The sequence below is a fragment of the Enhydra lutris genome, unplaced genomic scaffold (genome assembly GCF_002288905.1).
Source record: "Enhydra lutris kenyoni isolate GAN:26980312 unplaced genomic scaffold, ASM228890v2 scaffoldscaffold6, whole genome shotgun sequence".
In the NCBI taxonomy this organism is placed as follows: domain Eukaryota; kingdom Metazoa; phylum Chordata; class Mammalia; order Carnivora; family Mustelidae; genus Enhydra; species Enhydra lutris.
Window position 1 is genome coordinate 24,255,253 of NW_019154090.1, and position 9,158 is coordinate 24,264,410.

The window sequence follows — 9,158 nt, forward strand, 5'->3', positions numbered from 1 at the left end:
AGAACTAGAGGGTATTATGCTAAGGGAAATAGGGGAATCAGAGAAAGATAATTATATGATCTCACTGTTACGTGGAGTTTCAGAAACAAAACAGAGGAGCAGAGAGGAAGGGAGGGAAAAATAAAACAAGAGGTAATCAGAGAGGGAGAAAAACCATAAGAGACTCTTAGTCATAGGAAACAAACTAGGGTTGCTGGAGGGGAGGGGTCGGGATGGGGTAATAGGTAATGGGCTTTAAGGAGGGCATGTGATGTAACGAGAACTGGGTGTTATATACAACTGATGAATCACTGAACTCTACCCCTGAAACTAATAATACACTATATGTTAATTAATTAAATTTAAATTAAAAAATGAAAACTATAAAACACTCCTGAAAGAAATTAACAAATAATGAAAGACATAAATAAATGGAAACATATCTCATGTTCACGGATTGGAAGACTTAATATTGTTAAGACGTCAATATTATTGTCAATATTGATCTATAGATTCATTGTAAACCCTACCAAAAACCCAATGATGTTTTGGCAGAAATAGAAAAACATCATCCTAAAATTTACATGGAATATAAACAGCCCACATAATCTTGAAAAAGAAGAACAGAGCTGAAGGACTTATACTTCCAGATTCCTAAACTTAGTACAGGAGGCTGGGAAGATGGAGAGTAAGAAGACCCTAATCTCACCTTGATCCATGGATATAACTAGGTAACACTCACATCAACATAAATAACCCAGAAGGGGCGCCTGGGTGGCTCAGTGGGTTGAGCCGCTGCCTTTGGCTCGGGTCGTGATCTCAGGGTCCTGAGATCGAGTCCCACATCGGGCTCTCTGCTCAGCGGGGAGCCTGCTTCCCTCCCTCTTTCTGCCTGCCTCTCTACTTGTGATCTCTCTCTGTCAAATAAATAAATAAAATCTTAAAAAAAAAATTATAAAAAAAAAAAAAAGAAAAGAAAACAACCCGAAGACTGGCAGAACAACTCCACAACAAAAGGTAAAGAAGAGACCACATTGAGAGGGTAGGATGGACAGAGACACAATAAGGAGCAAAATGCACCTCTGCTATCAGCTGGGTGTGGAGAGTGGGCCTTGGGCATGGAGAAGGGAGAGAAACAGACTATCACACAAGAGTGTCCACACAGGGAAGACAAATCCCCATAACATTCGGTTTTGAAAGTGAGGGGCCAAATTTCATAAGGTCTTACAATCAGTGGGACTTAAAACCCGGAATTTTAAAAATTAGTGTCTGGTTCTGGGAGAGCCGGAGGGCAATAGGAAGCTGAGTACCCACCCTTAAAGAAACCACATGACACGGCCTAGGAAAATGTCCTTGGATTACAGGAGATGAGATTATTTTAGGCCTTATGAATGACATTGTAGGAGCCAATAAGAAAGAAATAGCCCTAATAAATGATTTGACTGTTCATTTACATCTTCTGCTATTATCCTTGTGTAAGCCTACACCAAGATGGTATAAAATTCTGAAAGCCAAAGCCTTCCCTTCAGATCACTGTGCTATTGAGTCACAGCTTCAATTTCATAGGCTTAATACTGAGAAAAATATGTGGATGATAAAGCCAAGGAGGGAAGAAAAGACTGAGTATAGAGGATATCCTTGAAGTAATTGAGAAGGAAGGAGACTCAATTGCAGTGATCCTCTTCAGTGGGCTGCATTTTAACACTGAATAGCTCTTTAATGTATCTGCCATCACAAGAGCTGGACAAGCAGAGCGTTGTTTTGTTGGCTTTGATCTAGCACATGTGGTTGGAAATGTTGAACTCCGCTTACCTGACTGGTGAGTTGATTTTGTTTGCTGGTACTCCTACAAGTATTTAAATTCAGGAGCAGGAAGTCTTGCTGGTGCCTTTATTCATGAAAAACATGCCCATACAATTAAAACTGAGCTAGTGGGGTGGTTTGGCCATAAATCAGCACCCGATTTAAGGTGAATTATAGACTGCAGTTAATCCCTGGGGTCTATGGATTTCAAATCACAAACCCTCGCTTTTGTTGGTCTGTTCCTTACATGCTAGTTTAGAGATCTTTAAGCAAGCAACTATGAAGACGTTGAGGAGAAAAATCTATTAGCAGATACCAAGAAACTGTACATAATTACTCCATCCCACATAGAGGAACATTGTTGCCAGATCACACTGACATTTTCTGTTCCAATAAAATATGTTTTCCAAGAACTAGAAAAACAAGGAGTGGTTTGTGACAAGTGAGAACCAAATGGCATCTGAGTGGCTCTAGTTCCTCTCTACAACTCTTTTCATGATGTTTATCAATCTGCTCACTTCTGCACTTGACTCTGCAGAGCCAAAAATAGCAGTGTTTTCTAGAACAACTGAAGTAATTGTTATTGAAAGCTTATATGGTTATTATTATTCTCAAATTTTAGTAATTGGAAGTTTTTAAAAACTGATTACACATAACTGGCAATGAATTATATACTTTACAGAAAAAGCGGATATATTTTTTCCAGGAGTCTGTGATTCTGAGAAATCCACATGTCTGTCCATTCTTCATGCTTGGTGGATTAAAGTTTTCACTGGTCCAAGTATTATTAGCTATTAGCTAGCTGTCATATTTCATGGTCAGTAAATGTTTTATATTGATTCAGTTTATAATTTGACTGATAATTTCATAATATATGTGTAATTTTTTGTGTCAATTTTAGAAATGTTACTTTAGTTTTAATTTACCAAAGAATTTCTTATAGATGCTGTAATTTCACAGTCTGATATGTGTATAATTTTGCAATATTCCATCCAACTTTAATCTAAGGAACAGAAAATACATTTTATAGGGCAGTAGCTTTCAAATGTTTTGGCCACAATCCACACTAAGAAATATATTTAATATCAGGGACTAGTATTTTTATGTGTTTATGCCTTATCTTGTTGATTCTAATATACAAATGTTTTCTCATATTTTAACATCTGTGAAAGAATTTTTCTTCAAATTTCAGTCAACAATTCTTGCAATTGCCATTGACCATTCTTTCATGTTACCATCCCTGATATTAGCATGCGTCTCACAATGAATAGATGATTTTTTAAAAAATGGTATATACATCAAATGGTATATATATCAAAACAAAAATGGTATATATATCAAATGGTATAATGTATGATATAATGTACATTATTTATCTGCTATTTATTATTCATTTTATCTCATTACAACAAGTGACGGCTGAAACTCATTAAATTTATTTCCCCACCAACTCTTGGGTCCTAATCCATTTTACAGAGTTGTCCCTTTATTTGGTATTAGTGTAATTTCTTATTTTTTTTAAATGGGGACTTGTCTTGATAAAAGACTTTAGATGTTACCCTGTCTCTAAAATAGTGAAACAAATCATTCCAAGACACTTGTGATTGAGAATTAGAATCAGCAAATGAGTGCTTCATCTCTCAACCTCTAACCCAAATCTATGGATCTTTCTTTCCACTAGGAAAATTACAGGTACATTGAACCCTACTGGACTTCCGTGGTTTTCAGCTGTTTATGTTTATGTTACAATCATTATTCATGGATTGGCAAAATAGTCTTCATTTATATATCCGGGCAGCAAGAAAGATTGACTACAACATAATTCGTGCCCCTGATGAACAAATTTGAATGGAATTAATTTAGACAATTAGAGTTAAATAAAAAGATGCAGAACTGACACCAATACCAGCACATACTGATATGTATTGAGTACTTACAAACACCATGTACTGTGTTGATCTATTTATATGTTATCTTATTTCAGTGTTTGTATAACTGCTTTAGCAAAGCCTCCCCCTCCAACCTTTGGCAAAACTCATCTTTGTGGATGAAAAATTTCTCAAAACTCTAGAATTCAACCATATACAACTTCATGTAGAAGAAATTGTTTGAATCGCACAGTGGTAAACAAAACCAACATAGTTTCAGCTCTCAAGAAACATGCAGCTTAGTGGGAGAAATGGGTAGTAAAACATATAAACAAGTAAGTATATGATTACAAACTGTAGGATTTGTGAAAGAAAAACAGACAATACTATAAGAGAAAATCTCAAGGGTATTAATTAGATGGTTAAGCAAGGGAAGGCGTGTGAAGGTGCTTAACAAGTTTAAGTTCAAAAAAATCATGGTAAAATTTTTAAAAATAAGATATCATGCTAATCACATTAAATTACATTAAATTATATATACAAATTATTCAAAGAATAGTTAGCACTGGGGAACCTGGGTGGCTCAGTGGGTTAAAGCCTTTGCCTTCAACTCAGGTCATGATCTCAGGGTCCTCGGATCGGGCCCCACATCGGGCTCTCTGCTCAGCGAGGAGCCTGCTTCCCTTCCTCTCTCTCTGCCTGCCTCTCTGCCTACTTGTGATCTCTGTCTGTCAAATAAATAAATAAAAATCTTAAAAAAAAAAAAAGAATAGTCAGCACTTTGTCTTCATCACACAGGTTAGGAAACAGAACATTAGAAATTCCCGTTCTCCTTGTTTGCATTCCCTTCCACCCCAAATCCAGAGATAAGATACCTAGGAATAAATCTAACCAAAGAGGCAAAGAACCTGAACTCAGAAAACTATAGAATACTCATGGAAGAAACTAAGAAAGACACAAAGAAATGGAAAAAAAAAAAAAACATTTCATGCTCATGAACTGGAAGGACAAATATTGTGAAAATGTCTATGCTACTTAAAGCAATCTACACATTTAATGCAATCCCTATCAAAATACTATCAATTTTTTTCAAAGAAATGGAATAAATAATCCTAAAATTTGTATGGAACCAGGAAAGATCCCAAATAGCCAGAGGAATGTTGAAAAGAAATGCCAAAGTTGGTGGCATCACAATTCCTGAATTCAAGCTCTATTACAAAGCTGTAATCATCAAGACAGTATGGTACTGTCACAAAAACAGATGCATAGATCAATGGAACAAAACAGAGAGCCAAGAAATAGACCCTCAACTCTGTGGTCAACTAATCTTTGACAAAGCAGGAAAGAATGTCTAATGGAAAAAAGACAGTCTCTTCAACAAATGGTGTCAGGAAAATTGAACAGCCACATACAGAAGAATGAAACTGGACCATTTCCTTACACTGCACACAAAAACAGACTCAAAATGGATCAAAGACCTCAATGTGAGACAAAAACTCATCGAAATCCTTGAGAAGAACATAGGCAGCAACCTCTTCAACTTCAGCCACATCAACATCTTCCTAGAAACAAAGGCAAGAGAAGCAAGGGCAAAAATGAACTATTGGGACTTCATCAAGATCAAAAGTTTTTTTTTTTTTTTTAAAGATTTTATTTATTTATTTGACAGACAGAGATCACAAGTAGGCAGAGAGGCAGGCAAAGAGAGAGAAAGGAGGAAGCAGGCTCCCTGCTGAGCAGAGAGCCCGATGTGGGGCTCAATCCCAGGACCCTGGGATCATGACCTGAGCCGAAGGCAGAGGCTTTAACCCACTGAGCCACCCAGGCGCCCCAAGATCAAAAGTTTTTGCACAGCAAAGGAAACAGTCAACAAAACCAAAAGACAACTGACGGAATGGGAGAAGATATTCACAAATGACATATCAGATAAAGAGCTAGTATCTACAATCTATAAAGAACTTATCAAACTCAACACTCAAAGAATAAATAATTCAATCAAGAAATGGGCAGAAGACATGAACATCCATTTCTACAAAGAAGACATCCAGATGGCCAACAGACACATGAAAAAGTACGCAACATCACTCAGCATCGTGGAAATACAAATCAAAACCACAATGAGATACCACCTCACGTGAGTCACAATGGCTAAAATTAACAAGTCACAAAATGACAGTTGTTGGAGAGGATGTAGAAAAAGGGAAACTCTCCTACACTGTTGGTGGGAATGCAAGCTGGTACAGCAACTTTGGAAAATAGCATGGAGGCTCCTCAAAAAGTTGAAAATAGAGCTACCCTATGACCTAGCAATTGCACTACTGAGTATATACCCCCAAAGATACAAATGTAGTGATCCGAAGGGGCATGTGCACTCAAATGTTTATAGCAGCAATGTCCACAATAGCCAAACTATGGAAAGAACCTAGATGTCCATCAACAGATGAATGGATAAAGATGTGGTATATGTATATATACAATGGAATACTATGCAGCCATCAAAAGAAATGAAATCTTGCCATTTGCAATGACGTGGATGGAACTAGAGGGTATTATGCTGAGTGAAATAAGTCAATCAGAGAAAGACAATTATCATATGATCTCCCTCATATGAGGAATTTGAGAGGCTGAGTGGGAGGTTTGGGGAGTAGGAAAAAATGAAACAAGATGGGATCAGGAGGGAGACAAACTGTAAGAGACTCCTAATCTCACAAGACAAACTGAGAGTTGCTGGGGGACAGGGGTGTGTATGTGGAGAGGGTGGTTGGGTTATGGACATTGGGGAGAGTATGTGATATGGTGAGTGCTGTGAAGTGTGTAAGCCTAACGATTCACACACCTGTATCCCTGGGGCAAATAATACATTATATGTCAATAAAAATAATTAATAAAAAAAGACCAAAAAACTTTCACTATTTTCAGATGACTTGATGCACTATACAGAAAACCCTAAAAAAACCAGAAACTACTGGAACTGTTAAATGAATTCAACAAATTTGAGGATACAAAAATCAATATACAGAAATCCATTGCATTTCTATACACTAATAATGAAGCAGCAGAAAGAGAAATGAAGAAAACAATCCCGCTTACAATTGTATCAAAGAGAATAAAATACCTAAGAATAAATTTAACCCCCTCCCAAAAAGAATAAATTTAACCCAGGAGGTGAAAGACCTGTCCTCTGAAAACTAAAAAACATTGATGAAATAAACTAAAGGCAACACAAACAAATGGAAAGACATTCCATGCTCATGGAGTGGAAGAACAAATATTGTTAAAATGCCTATACCACCTAAATCAAACTACAGACTTAATGTGATCCCTGTCAAAATACCAACAACATTTTTCACAGAAGTAGAACAAAGAATCCTAAAATTTCTATGGAACCACAAAAGACCCCAATAGCCAAAGCTACTTTCTTGAAAAAGAAAAACAAAACTGGAAGTATCATGATTTCAGATTTCAAGTTATACTACAAAACTGTAGTAATCAAAACCATATGATACTGGCACAAAAACAGACACACAAATCAATGGAACCAAATAGGGAACCCAGAAATAATCTTGTGATTGTGTGGCCAATTAATCTTTGACAAAGGAGGCAAGAATATGCAATGGGGAAAAGACAGTCTTCAAAGTAGGTGTTGGGGAAAACTAGACAGCTACTTACAAAAAATGAAACTGTACCACTTTAAAAAAAAAAGATGTTATTTATTTACTTATTTATTTATATGAGAAAGAGAGAGAGAGACTAGCACGACTGTGGTGGAGGGCAGAGGGAGAAGGAGAAACAGATTCCCTGCTGAGCAGGGAGCCTGATGTGGCACTCAGTCCCAGGACCCTGAGATCATGACCTGAGCTGAAAGCAAACGCTTAACCAATTGAGCCACCCAGCACCCTGAAACTATACCACTTTTTTTTTTTAATCACACACAAAATTAAACTCAAAATGGTTTATGGACCTAAATGTGAGACCAGAAACTATAAAAATCCTGGAAGAAAGCATAGGGAGTAATTTCTCTGGCATTGACCATAGCAACATTTTTCTAAATAGGTCTCCTGAGACTAAGGAAACAAAAGGAAGAATAAAGTATTGGGATTACATCAAAATGAAAATGAACCTGCACAGTGAAGGAAACAGTCAACAAAACTAAAAGGCAGCCTATGGAATGGGAGAAGATATTTGCAAATGACATTTCTGATAAAGGGTTAGTATCCAAAATATATAACTTATAAAACTCAAAACCCAAAATACAAATAATCCAATTAAAAAATAGGCAGAAGACATGAACAGAGATTTCTCCAAGGAAGACATATGATGGCCAAAAGACACATGAAAAGTTGCTCAACATCATTCATCATCAGGGAAATGCAAATCAAAACTACAATAGGAAAAAAAAACTATTATGAGATATTACCTCTACCTGTCAGAATGGCTAAAATAAAAAACACAAGAAACAGTATGTGTTGGAGAGGATGTGGAGAAAAGGATCCCTCATGCACTGTTAGTGGGAATACAAACTGCAGTAGTTGCTCTAGAAAATAGTAGAAAGGGTCTTCAAAAAGTTAAAAATAAAACTATCCTATGACCCAGTAACTACACTACTGGGTATTTACCCAAGAAATACAAGAACACTAATTCAGTGGGATACATGAACCCTTATGTTTATAGCAGCATCATTTACAATAGCCCAATTATGGAAGCAGCCCAAGTGTCCATCAATAGAAGAATGGATAACGAAGATGTGGTATATATATACAATGGAATATAATTCAGCCGTAAAAAATAATAAAATCTTGCCATTTGCAACAACCTGGATGGAGGTAGAATATAATGCTAAGCAATATAAGTCAGTGAGAGAAAGACAAATACCATGTAATTTCACTTGTATGTATAATTTATGAAATAAAACAAAGAAGAAAAGAAGAAAAGAGAAATACAGAGAGAAACCAAAAAACAGACTCTTAACTATGAACAAAGTGATGGTTGCCAGAGGGAGGTGTGGGTAAGGATGGGTGAAATAGGTGATGGGGATTAAAGAGTATACTTAATGATGGACACCACATCACACACAGAATTATTGAATCACTACATGTACACCTGAAACAAATAAAACACTGTATGTTAACTCTACTGGAATTAAAATTAAAAAATTAAAATAAAAAAACATTAAAACATGGCACTTACACAACTATAATAAATATAAAATAATATGGAATCAATCCAATGAATGACATGCCAGACCTCTACACATAAAACTATAAAACATTATAAAAAAATCTTAATAAGATTTCAGTGCATGGAGGGCTATACCATATTCATGGATAGTTAATTTTAATATTATAAAGATTCCCATGTTGATGTATAGATTAAATACAATCCCAATAAAAATCCCAGGAGGGCTTTGTTTTTCTGGTGGAATTTGAAAAGTTATTCTAAAATTTATGTGGAAATGCAGAAGTTTAAGAATAGTCAATACAATTTTGGGGAACACCAGAAAAGAAGTTA

At 36.1% G+C, this 9,158-nt stretch overlaps 1 pseudogene; it reads left to right on the top strand.

Annotated features, from left to right (window-relative positions):
- The first annotated feature begins 660 nt into the window (after window positions 1–660).
- On the top strand, window positions 661–3,894 carry LOC111141544 (annotated as a pseudogene).
- The last annotated feature ends 5,264 nt before the right edge of the window (window positions 3,895–9,158 follow it).